The sequence below is a fragment of the Mus musculus genome, chromosome 19 (assembly GCF_000001635.26).
Source record: "Mus musculus strain C57BL/6J chromosome 19, GRCm38.p6 C57BL/6J".
Classification (NCBI taxonomy): Eukaryota; Metazoa; Chordata; class Mammalia; order Rodentia; family Muridae; genus Mus; species Mus musculus.
Window position 1 is genome coordinate 7,818,336 of NC_000085.6, and position 13,354 is coordinate 7,831,689.

Genomic DNA, 13,354 nt, shown 5'->3' on the forward strand with positions numbered 1-13,354 from the left:
TGGGTATAGTAGCCAGGGCTGGCATTTGTGTTCTCTTAGTGTCTGTGTAACATCTGTCCAGGAACTTCTGGCTTTCATAATCTCTGGTGAAAAATCTGGTGTAATTCTGATAGGCCTGCCTTTATATGTTACTTGACCTTTTTCCTTTACTGCTTTTAGTATTCTATCTACATTTAGTGCATTTGTTGTTCTGATTATTATGTGTCGGGAGGAATTTCTTTTCTGGTCCAGTCTATTTGGAGTTCTGTAGGCTTCTTATATGTTCATGGGCATCTCTTTCTTTTGGTTTAGGAAGTTTTCTTCAATAATTTTGTTGAAGATATTTGCTGGCCATTTAATATGAAAATCTTCATTCTCATCTGCTCCTATTTTCTGTAGGTTTGGTCTTCTCATTGTGTCCTGGATTTCCTGGATGTTTTGAGTTAGGATCCTTTTGCATTTTGTATTTTCTTTGACTGTTGTGTCGATGTTCTCTATGGAATCTTCTGCACCTGAGATTCTCTCTTCCATCTCTTGTATTCTGTTGCTGATGCTGGCATCTATGGTTCCAGATTTCTTTCCTAGGGTTTCTATCTCCAGTGTTGCCTCACTTTGGGTTTTCTTTATTGTGTCTACTTCCCTTTTTAGGACTAGTATGGTTTTGTTCATTTCCATCACCTGTTTCGACGTGTTTTTCTGTTTTTCTTTAAGAACTTCTACCTGTTTGTTTGTTTTTTCCTTTTTTTTTTGGACTTGTAACTCTTTTTTTTTTTCCATTTTTTATTAGGTATTTCGCTCATTTACATTTGCAATGCTATACCAAAAGTCCCCCATAGCCACCCACCCCCTCTCCCCTACCCACCCACTCCCCTTTTATGGCCCTGGCGTTCCCCTGTACTGGGGCATATAAAGTTTGCATGTCCAATGGGCCTCTCTTTCCAGTGATGGCCGACTAGGCCATCTTTTTTTTTTTTTTCCATTTTTTATTAGGTATTTCGCTCATTTACATTTGCAATGCTATACCAAAAGTCCCCCATAGCCACCCACCCCCTCTCCCCTACCCACCTACTCCCCTTTTATGGCCCTGGCGTTCCCCTGTACTGGGGCATATAAAGTTTGCGTGTCCAATGGGCCTCTCTTTCCAGTGATGGCCGACTAGGCCATCTTTTTTTTTTTCCATTTTTTATTAGGTATTTCGCTCATTTACATTTGCAATGCTATACCAAAAGTCCCCCATAGCCACCCACCCCCTCTCCCCTACCCACCCACTCCCCTTTTATGGCCCTGGCGTTCCCCTGTACTGGGGCATATAAAGTTTGCGTGTCCAATGGGCCTCTCTTTCCAGTGATGGCCGACTAGGCCATCTTTTGATGCATATGCAGCTAGAGTCAAGAGCTCCGGGGTACTGGTTAGTTCATAATGTTGTTCCACCTATAGGGTTGCAGATCCCTTTAGCTTCTTTGGTACTTTCTCTAGCTCCTTCATTGGGGGCCATGTGATCCATCCAATAGCCGACTGTGAGCATCCACTTCTATGTTTGCTAGGCCCGGGCATACTCTGACAAGGGACAGCTATATCAGGGTCCTTTCAGCATAATCTTGCTAGTGTATGCAATGGTGTCAGCATTTGGAAGCTGATTATGGGATGGATCCCCGGATATGCTAGTGTCTACATGGTCCATCCTTTTATCTCAGCTCCAAACTTTGTCTCTGTAACTCCTTCCAAGGGTGTTTTGTTCCCACTTCTAAGGAGGGGCATAGTGTTCACACTTCAGTCTTCATTTTTCTTGAGTTTCATGTGTTTATCAAATTGTATCTTATATCTTGGGTATCTTAGGTTTTGGGCTAATATCCACTTATCAGTGAGTACATATTGTGTGAGTTCCTTTGTGAATGTGTTACCTCACTCAGGATGATGCCCTCCAGGTCCATCCATTTGGCTAGGAATTTCATAAATTCATTCTTTTTAATAGCTGAGTAGTACTCCATTGTGTAGATGTACCACATTTTCTGTATCCATTCCTCTGTTGAGGGGCATCTGGGTTCCTTCCAGCTTCTGGCTATTATAAATAAGGCTGCTATGAACATAGTGGAGCATGTGTCCTTCTTACCAGTTGGGGCATCTTCTGGATATATGCCCAGGAGAGGTATTGCTGGATCCTCTGGTAGTACTATATCCAGTTTTCTGAGGAACCGCCAGACTGATTTCCATAGTGGTTGTACAAGCCTGCAATCCCACCAACAATGGAGGAGTGTTCCTCTTTCTCCACATCCACGCCAGCATCTGCTGTCACCTGAATTTTTGATCTTAGCCATTCTGACTGGTGTGAGGTGGAATCTCAGGGTTGTTTTGATTTGCATTTCCCTGATGATTAAGGATGTTGAGCATTTTTTCAGTTGCTTCTCTGCCATTCGGTATTCCTCAGGTGAGAATTCTTTGTTCAGTTCTGAGCCCCATTTTTTAATGGGGTTATTTGATTTTCTGAAGTCCACCTTCTTGAGTTCTTTATATATGTTGGATATTAGTCCCCTATCTGATTTAGGATAGGTAAAGATCCTTTCCCAATCTGTTGGTGGTCTTTTTGTCTTATTGACGGTGTCTTTTGCCTTGCAGAAACTTTGGAGTTTCATTAGGTCCCATTTGTCAATTCTCGATCTTACAGAGCAAGCCATTGCTGTTCTGTTCAGGAATTTTTCCCCTGTACCCATATCTTCAAGGCTTTTCCCCACTTTCTCCTCTATAAGTTTCAGTGTCTCTGGTTTTATGTGAAGTTCCTTGATCCACTTAGATTTGACCTTAGTACAAGGAGATAAGTATGGATCGATTCGCATTCTTCTACATGATAACAACCAGTTGTGCCAGCACCAATTGTTGAAAATGCTGTCTTTCTTCCACTGGATGGTTTTAGCTCCCTTGTCGAAGATCAAGTGACCATAGGTGTGTGGGTTCATTTCTGGGTCTTCAATTCTATTCCATTGGTCTACTTGTCTGTCTCTATACCAGTACCATGCAGTTTTTATCACAATTGCTCTGTAGTAAAGCTTTAGGTCAGGCATGGTGATTCCACCAGAGGTTCTTTTATCCTTGAGAAGAGTTTTTGCTATCCTAGGTTTTTTGTTATTCCAGATGAATTTGCAAATTGCTCCTTCTAATTCGTTGAAGAATTGAGTTGGAATTTTGATGGGGATTGCATTGAATCTGTAGATTGCTTTTGGCAAGATAGCCATTTTTACAATGTTGATCCTGCCAATCCATGAGCATGGGAGATCTTTCCATCTTCTGAGATCTTCTTTAATTTCTTTCTTCAGAGACTTGAAGTTTTTATCATACAGATCTTTAACTTCCTTAGTTAGAGTCACGCCGAGATATTTTATATTATTTGTGACTATTGAGAAGGGTGTTGTTTCCCTAATTTCTTTCTCAGCCTGTTTATTCTTTGTGTAGAGAAAGGCCATTGACTTGTTTGAGTTAATTTTATATCCAGCTACTTCACCAAAGCTGTTTATCAGGTTTAGGAGTTCTCTGGTGGAATTTTAGGGTCACTTATATATACTATCATATCATCTGCAAAAAGTGATATTTTGACTTCCTCTTTTCCAATTTGTATCCCCTTGATCTCCTTTTGTTGTCGAATTGCTCCGGCTAATACTTCAAGTACTATGTTGAAAAGGTAGGGAGAAAGTGGGCAACCTTGTCTAGTCCCTGATTTTAGTGGGATTGCTTCCAGCTTCTCTCCATTTACTTTGATGTTGGCTACTGGTTTGCTGTAGATTGCTTTTATTATGTTTAGGTATGGGCCTTGAATTCCTGATCTTTCCAAAACTTTTATCATGAATGGGTGTTGGATCTTGTCAAATGCTTTTTCTGCATCTAACGAGATGATCATGTGGTTTTTGTCTTTGAGTTTGTTTATATAATGGATTACATTGATGGATTTTCGTATATTAAACCATCCCTGCATCCCTGGAATAAAACCTACTTGGTCAGGATGGATGATTTCTTTAATGTGTTCTTGGATTCGGTTAGCGAGAATTTTATTAAGGATTTTTGCATCGATATTCATAAGAGAAATTGGTCTGAAGTTCTCTATCTTTGTTGGATCTTTCTGTGGTTTAGGTATCAGAGTAATAGTGGCTTCATAAAATGAGTTGGGTAGAGTACCTTTTACTTCTATCTTGTGAAATAGTTTGTGCAGAACTGGAATTAGATCTTCTTTGAAGGTCTGATAGTACTCTGCACTAAACCCATCTGGTCCTGGGCTTTTTTTGGCTGGGAGACTATTAATAACTGCTTCTATTTCTTTAGGGGATATGGGACTGTTTAGAAGGTCAACTTGATCCTGATTCAACTTTGGTACCTGGTATCTGTTCAGAAATTTGTCCATTTCGTCCAGGTTTTCCAGTTTTGTTGAGTATAAGCTTTTGTAGAAGGATCTGATGGTGTTTTGGATTTCTTCAGGATCTGTTGTTATGTCTCCCTTTTCATTTCTGATTTTGTTGATTAGGATTTTGTCCCTTTGCCCTCTAGTGAGTCTAGCTAAGGGTTTATCTATCTTGTTGATTTTCTCAAAGAACCAACTCCTTGTTTGGTTAATTCTTTGAATAGTTCTTCTTGTTTCCACTTGGTTAATTTCACCCCTGAGTTTGATTATTTCCTGCCGTCTACTCCTCTTGGGTGAATTTGCTTCCTTTTTTTCTAGAGCTTTTAGATGTGTTGTCAAGCTGCTAGTATGTGCTCTCTCCCGTTTCTTCTTGGAGGCACTCAGAGCTATGAGTTTCCCTCTTAGAAATGCTTTCATTTTGTCCCATAAGTTTGGGTACGTTGTGGCTTCATTTTCATCAAACTCTAAAAAGTCTTTAATTTCTTTCTTTATTCCTTCCTTGACCAAGGTATCATTGAGAAGAGTGTTGTTCAGTTTCCACGTGAATGTTGGCTTTCCATTCTTAATGTTGTTATTGAAGATCAGTCTTAGGCCATGGTGGTCTGATAGGATACATGGGACAATTTCAATATTTTTGTATCTGTTGAGGCCTATTTTGTGACCAATTATATGGTCAATTTTGGAGAAGGTCCCGTGAGGTGCTGAGAAGAAGGTATATCCTTTTGTTTTAGGATTAAATATTCTGTAGATATCTGTCAGGTCCATTTGTTTCATAACTTCTGTTAGTTTCACTGTGTCCCTGTTTAGTTTCTGTTTCCACGATCTGTCCTTTGATGAAAGTGGTGTGTTGAGGTCTCCCACTATTATTGTGTGAGGTGCAATGTGTGCTTTGAGCTTTACTAAAGTGTCTTTAATGAATGTGGCTGCCCTTGCATTTGGAGCGTAGATATTCAGAATTGAGAGTTCCTCTTGGAGGATTTTACCTTTGATGAGTATGAAGTGTCCCTCCTTGTCTTTTTTGATAACTTTGGGTTGGAAGTCGATTTTATCCGATATTAGAATGGCTACTCCAGCCTGTTTCTTCAGACCATTTGCTTGGAAAATTGTTTTCCAGCCTTTCACTCTGAGGTAGTGTCTGTCTTTTTCCCTGAGATGGGTTTCCTGTAAGCAGCAGAATGTTGGGTCCTGTTTGTGTAGCCAGTCTGTTAGTCTATGTCTTTTTATAGGGGAATTGAGTCCATTGATATTAAGAGATATTAAGGAAAGGTAATTGTTGCTTCCTGTTATTTTTGTTGTTAAAGTTGGCATTCTGTTCTTGTGGCTGTCTTCTTTTAGGTTTGTTGAGGGATTATCTTCTTGTTTTTTCTAGGGCGTGGTTCCCGTCCTTGTATTGGTTTTTTCTGTTATTATCCTTTGAAGGGCTGGATTCGTGGAGAGATAATGGGTGAATTTAGTTTTGTCGTGGAATACTTTGGTTTCTCCATCTATGGTAATTGAGAGTGTGGCTGGGTATAGTAGCCTGGGCTGGCATTTGTGTTCTCTTAGTGTCTGTATAACATCTGTCCAGGCTCTTCTGGCTTTCATAGTCTCTGGTGAAAAATCTGGTGTAATTCTGATAGGCTTGCCTTTATATGTTACTTGACCTTTTTCCCTTACTGCTTTTAGTATTCTATCTTTATTTAGTGCATTTGTTGTTCTGATTATTATGTGTCGGGAGGAATTTCTTTTCTGGTCCAGTCTATTTGGAGTTCTGTAGGCTTCTTGTATGTTCATGGGCATCTCTTTCTTTAGATTTGGGAAGTTTTCTTCAATAATTTTGTTGAAGATGTTTGCTGGTCCTTTGAGTTGAAAATCTTCATTCTCATCCACTCCTATTATGCGTAGGTTTGGTCTTCTCATTGTGTCCTGGATTTCCTGGATGTTTTGAGTTAGGATTTTTTTGGATTTTGTATTCTCTTTGATTTTTGTGCCGATGTTCTCTATGGAATCCTCTGCATGTGAGATTCTCTCTTCCATCTCTTGTATTCTGTTGCTGATACTGGCATCTATGTTTCCAGATTTCTTTCCTAGGGTTTCTATCTCCAGCGTTGCCTCACTTTGGGTTTTCTTTATTGTGTCTACTTCCCTTTTTAGGTCTAGTATGGTTTTGTTCATTTCCATCACCTGTTTGGTTGTGTTTTCCTGTTTTTCTATAAGGACTTGTAACTCTTTAGCAGTGTCCTCCTGTATTTCTCTAAGTGAATTATTAAAGTCCTTCTTGATGTCTTCTACCATCATCATGAGATATGCCTTTAAATCCGGGTCTTGCTTTTCGGGTGTGTTGGGGTGCCCAGGACTGGCTGAGGTGAGAATGCTTGGTTCTGATGATGGTGAGTGGTCTTGGTTTCTGTTAGTAAGGTTCTTATGTCTGCCTTTCACTATCTGGTAATCTCTGGAGTCAGTTGTTATAGTTGTCTCTGGTTAGAGCTTGTTCCTCTCATGATTCTGTTATTCTCTACCAGCAGACCTGGGAGACTAGCTTTCTCCTGAGTTTCACTGGTCAGAGCACTCTCTGCAGACAGCTCTCCTCTTTCAGGGAAGGTGCACAGATATCTGGCATTCAGACTTGCCTCCTGGCAGAAGATGAATGCCCAAAACAGGGTTTGTCACAGAAGCTGTTAGCTTCTGTAGTCCACACTCTCACCTGTGCAAACTCGTCTCAGCGGGATCCAGGAACCAAGATGTCTCCCGCAGTTGCTCCGGCAACTCCCTCCCAGGCCAGGAGGACACCTCTCCTCTGGCAGGGAAGGTGCTCGGATGTCTGGAGCCTGAAAGAGGGACTGTCTCAGAAGCTCTGTGGTTCCCGCCTGTCCCAGAAGCTGTTAGCTTCTGTAGTCCACAGTCTCACCTGTGCAGACTAGTTTTGGTGGGATGCAAGAACCAAAATGTCTTCCGCAGATGCTCTGGCCTAATTTTTATTTCATAAGTGGGGAATATAGAAATGAAAAACTGCACAGAGGTAAACTTATTTGGTGTCTAATAATTTTAGAAAAGTAACCTATTTGTATGTACTGGTTTATAGAGAATCAACACTTTTGAGCCACTGCATTCATACACTGAGATTCTCTGACATCACTTCAGAAGTAGAGAGCTTGGTGAGTCTAAGACTCACTCGCTGACTTTCACCTTTTCTACCCAGTACGTCATTGTCTTTTACACAGAATGTAGGACTATCATGGAAGAAATTACTGAGGGCTATGTACTCATTGGAATAATTTTCAGGAACGTGAAATGGATAAGAATGTGGAAGGGTGACCAGGACCAGAGTATATTCTATGTTTGCATGCATGAAATTGTCATGCATGTTTTTTTTGTGTGTGTGTGTGTGTTAAATTTGATGCAATAGTGTCCTGAAAAGACAGATGTGTGCAAATGGGGGATTGACTTGATTTGAAATAGTATCTGAAGGCTTAAGAGTAAGAACTTAGAGGATTTTATTGGTCTTTTTATAGAGGCATTTTCTACTCAATGAGAAAAGGATAATTATAGCCTCCCACAAGCCTGAAGCAGGCTGAGCCAGACCTTGACTTTGCTTACCACTAAGGAGATCACCTAGGGTGGAGCCTGCCTTCCTGGATCACTCTATTGTTCAGCCACTGCTGCTGCTGCTGCTACCTGCTGGGAGTAGGCCTAGCTATTCCGGAGACTACATGTGATCACCTGCAGCTGGGCTCCAAGGATGATTTGGCGGGAATGGGCTTTCCCCTTTCCTTTATAAAGCGTGTCCGCCATTAAAAATTTGAACCTTGAGCAGACTAGTTGTCTTAGTTCCATTATTTCTCAACCCGCCTAGATTCCCTCTTCTCTTCCAGTTCCAAGATGCCTTCAAGGCTCTAACCCAGACATGAGAGCCGCAGGCCGGCCCCAACAGTTAGTGAATGCTTCAAGCACAGGAAGATGATTAGCGAAAAGGCAGAAAAATAGTTTTTTTGCTGACATCCTCATGGGTTGCAAAAAAGCTTGGAGGAATCCTGGGGACCTTATAACTTGTACACATCCACTTAACTCCACAATGTTAAATATGCTCCTGCTTAGTCCACCTTTCCTTCCTTGGACTTGGTTTGTACTTCAATACAAGTGGTCCTCATTGTCTTGATACAACTATCCAGGCTTTGATTGTTTTTGTGGTGACCAGAGAGTCACAAATACATTTATACATACACTGGACTTTCATAAAATTAAACCAGACTTACTGGCTTTTGGCTCTTCTTTCAACATGTGAGTTGAAGAATGTTCCCTAATTGTCTGGTAACAGATAATTCTCTGATGTATTTCTTTTCTCAAAATTAGAACCTGACAAATACTGAGGAAAGGGACTGGGTATTACTTTTCTTTTGTGTTAAGGTCTTTTCTTACCTTGAGGCACAGACACTATGCTCAGAATGAAGATTCCACACAGCAAACAGGGCAATAGTTGACTTATTCTACAGCCAATGTAATTCAGTAAAAACCCTCCAAGAGCAGTGGCTGGAATCCAGACTGCAGAAGTAAGAGTTTGGATTAGGAAGACATTGCTTTTCAGGTGTTGGAGGTGCATGCCAAAGCCCATAATAGGTACCATTTGTACAAATCTGTAAGAAATAAAGAGGCGAGCCACACATATTGCTTAAAATTCATGTCTAAAGTCAAGAATAGGATTATTCCCAGAAGACTATTTTAGTTGTGAAACTATAAATGCCTATCCATATTTTGGAGTATATACTTGAGTGAAATTAATAATATCATTGCATCCTGAAAATACCGTTTATTATAGATTTTTAAGGACAGGTAGAGAATTTATGGAATGCATGATAGATTCAATCAGTTTTTAGAGTTTTTCTGTAACTTGATTGTAGTGAATGTTATAACATTTTTTTAAATTAAAAAATGTTTTAGTAATTATTCACACTCCTAGTCAATGTGTTTAGATGACATTTTCCCCTAAATTCTTTCTAATAACTTTACTTTTACATTCTTACCACCCCAAGGTTCATTTTAATTTAAAATAGGCTTTTTTTCATTTAATATATACTGATTAAAATGTACCCTCTCGAATGTCTCCCAGTTCTTTCCCACATTCCCTTTTGTATGGATCCCCAACATTTCTCTCTTTCATTAGAAAACAAACAGAATTCTAAGGAATAATAATAAAATGAGGTAAGATGAAATAAAAGGTAGTCAGTATTTGACAAAACGAACAAACATAAGAAATAAAGAACAATTAGGATAGTACAAGAAACACGCATGCAGAGACTCACATATCCATAGACATGTGCATTCTTTCGAAACACACCACTGGAAGCTAAAATGTATATGTGAACAACCTATTTGTAAAAGTAAACAAAGTTGCAGATCCCGTAGAACTAGACTTACAGATGACTGTGAGCTGCTCTGTGGGTGCTGGGAATTGAACCTAGATCCTCTGGGGGAGCAGCCAGTGTGTTTAACCACTGAGCCATCTTCCAACCCCTCAGGTACTGAGATGGATGCTGAAAGCCTACCATTGGACTGAGCACAGGGTCCACAGTGAAGGAGCTAGAGAAAGGACCTGAGGAGCTGAAGGGGTTTGCAGCCCCATAGGAGGAACAACAATATGAAACCCCAGAGTTCCCAGGGACTAAACCACAACCAAAGAGTACACATGGTGGGACTCATGGCTCCAGCTGCGTATGTAGCAGAGGATGGCCTAGTCTGTCATCAATAGGAGGAGAGGCCCTTGGTTCTATGAAGGATCCCAGTGTAGGGGAATGCCTGGGCCAGGAAGACGGAGTGGGTATGTTGGTGAGCAGGGGGAAAGTGGAGGGGATAGGTGGTTTTCAGAAGGGAAATCAGGAAAGGGGATAACATTTGAAATGTAAATGAAGAAAATAAAATATGAGTAAAAAAAGTTGCTCTGACACAATATGAAAAAAAAAAAAAGCCAAAGATGCCATTGAGTTAGGTTTGAATTGGCTATCTGTTGTTAGCAATGGGGCCTACATGTATACATAGGTTGTTTCTGTAGTGAGTCTCCCTTGGAGAATTTTTTTTTCGTTTGCAACTGAGCTGGTTCCTCCCATGGCCAGAACTGGACTTTCCCCACGTGAGGGGTATATTATAACTTTACATGTGTATAATATATAGTTCCATTGAGAAGTATATATTTGTGAAATTTTTATTTGAAATTTATGTCCTTTCAAGTGCATACAGACAAGTAGGGAATTCCCTGTGGAGCCTACCTCAAAAGGCACAGGAGAGAAAGGTGCTTTCGCAAGTTGGGCATGTGGAACAAGTCATGAAGAGAAGGATTTGTTTGTGGTATTGCAAGCTCATCCTTCATGATGGTTCTTACAACCTTTATAAATAGCATCAAGAAATTACTTAGTTCTCACAAAATGATGAGCATTTTGTTGCATACTGAAAGGAACATATTTTATATATGTATCAAATTTTAGAATCAATCCATTATGTATACCACATCTGTCATTATAAAATAATTTAACGTGAAAGAAATCATCAAAGAAGGGTTTTTACAAAGTCCTCTTGGAATAAAAGAATTGTATGCAGTGAGTTAATGATAGGATATTGCATCTTGGGCACTAATCCATAAGCATGTCAAGACTGTGTATCTTTCTTTTGTGTCACAAACAGCTGTCATTATGCTCACCTCCATGGTTAGGACATCTTCAGAATTCTTTATTCCATTCTTGCTTGCAACTTTTCTAAGTTCCTGTAAGGCCTTCTGGGGTTTGTTAGTTACAATCAACCACCAAACTGACTCTGTCAGCTCAAGAAGATGTGGACATAAATTCTCAAGGGGTAATTTTCTACAATAAATTTATTCTTTCATAGGTTTATTTTTAATCTAATCCCTATTAGTAGTTCAGTTATAACAAAAATTTGTAATCATGTATCATGAGATAAACTGCCTATGAAAAATGAAAATGATTCAGCAATACAATGTATATGAATCTCTGGAATGCAGACTGGGAACCACATTGGTCTTTCCACCTCACACAGATATGTATTTTAATGGGGGCCATAGAACTAGAATTTCTTGGACATTTCTACAGACAACTTCCAAGTTCCTTATTAGACTGTAAGGAAATTTCACTTATCTTGTATCCTTCTCTAAATTAATAATCCATGAATAAATTTTGTTCACTAATTATATTATCCAGTGAAACAAAGATGCCATAGAAACTTTCTTGAGACATTACCTGAATGATAAACATATTAAGTTATAGAGACTGTGACAAATGCATCCTCTTGCCCTGATTCCATGGATACAGTCACCCGACAATTTCAAAACACAGAAGAGGAACAAAAGTTCATACCTTGTGGGTATAAGGAAGACAAATATTTGCACAGATATTGCCAGCTGAAGGTGGTGCCAGTTTCGAAATGCAAATGCAAGACCTGCCAGGATAAGGCCTCCAAAATGATGAGAACTCAATGACAGTGTGGTCACCAAGGCTTGGGTTTTAGGGCTTGTCCATTCTAACACTGAAAGAAAAAGAAAGACTCTTGACTGCTAACAAAGAAGGGAAGGACATCTTCATCAAGTGAAATTGTGGGCAATGTCTATCAAAAGCTTTGACTTACTGAGCAAAACACTATTTGTGCTTATGGGTATGATACAAAGCCCTGTCAGGAAGTGAAGTAAGCAGTAGATGAAGAAGGTGGGAGCCAAGGCTGTACAGGTCCCAGTGATGGCCATTTGCAACAAAGCACATCTGAAAAGTAACTTCCTCCCAAACCTGAGGAAAAGACAATGATTCCATCAGGGAAAAAGTGCAGTTGTTAAAACAACAAACAGGCAGCAGTTTGTCTCATCTCCAGGTTTAATTCTTCTCATATTTTTAAACCATGTTCTGCCATCTTGTCTTTAACACCTTTTTTGGAATCTTCCACATCTAGTAAGATGTTAGTTCTATGTCAAAAACAGTACACAGACTTTAAAACCTTAATAGAATGGTCTGTCTGTGTTTAGTGACTACTAGTATCAAATGCATGATTTGAGAAACACAATATTCAATGACTACATTTAAAAATTATTAATTAATTAATTAATTTTACATTCTGATTTTAGATTCCCCTATCTCCTCTCCTCCTGATCCTTCACTCTCCCCTTCTCTCTCCCTTACCTTCTTGTCCTCCCTTTCTCCTCAGAAAAGAGGAGTCCTCCAAGTTGCTGTAAGTCTAGGTTCATCTTTTCACATTGTGGCTAGGCAAGTTAGCCCAGTTTAGGGAAATTGACTAAAGGCAGGCAACAGTGTCAGAGACAGCCATGCTCCTGCTGTTAGGAGCCCCAAATGAAGACCAAACTGCACAACTAGTAAACATGTGCACAGGGCCTCCATCCATCTCATGCACACTCTCTTTGGTGGTTTAGTTTCTGTGCGTCCCTCTGGGCACAAGTTCATTGATTCTCTATATTTTCTTGTGGTGTCCTTGAATTCTCTGGAGCTTTTAATATTTTGTCTGTCTCTTCCTCAGGATTTCCCAAGCTCCACCTAATGTTTGGCTCTGTGTTTGCATCTGTCTCCATCAGTTGCTAGGTAAGCATCTCATAAGACAGTTATGCGAGGCACCTATTTGCAAGTTTACTAGAATATCATTAATTGTGTAAGAGAAGGGCTCTCTCTCATTGCATGCGTCTCATGCTTTGTCAGTTATTAATTAGCCTTTCCCTCAATTTCTGTTCCATCTTAGCCTTGCACCTCTTGTAGGAATGACAAATTGTGGGTAGAAGATTTTTTGACTGGGTTGGTTTCCAGTCCCTCCATCAGAAAACTTTTCTGGTTACTGGAGATGGCCAATTCAAGTTCCATTTTAATCAATGCTAGGAGACTTAGCTAGGGTCACCTTCATAGATTCTTGGGATTTCCCATTGTTCTAGGTTTCTAGCTCATCCCAAAGGTGCCCTCTCATCAATTCTAGTTCTCTACCAGTTTCTCTATCCTCTCCCAACAAGATTTTGCCTGCTCCCTCCAA

General features: G+C 39.9%; 1 pseudogene; it reads right to left on the reverse strand.

Annotated features, from left to right (window-relative positions):
* The window catches only part of Gm7096 (predicted gene 7096), a 42,573-nt pseudogene that overhangs the window by 12,039 nt on the left and 17,180 nt on the right, over positions 1–13,354 (reverse strand).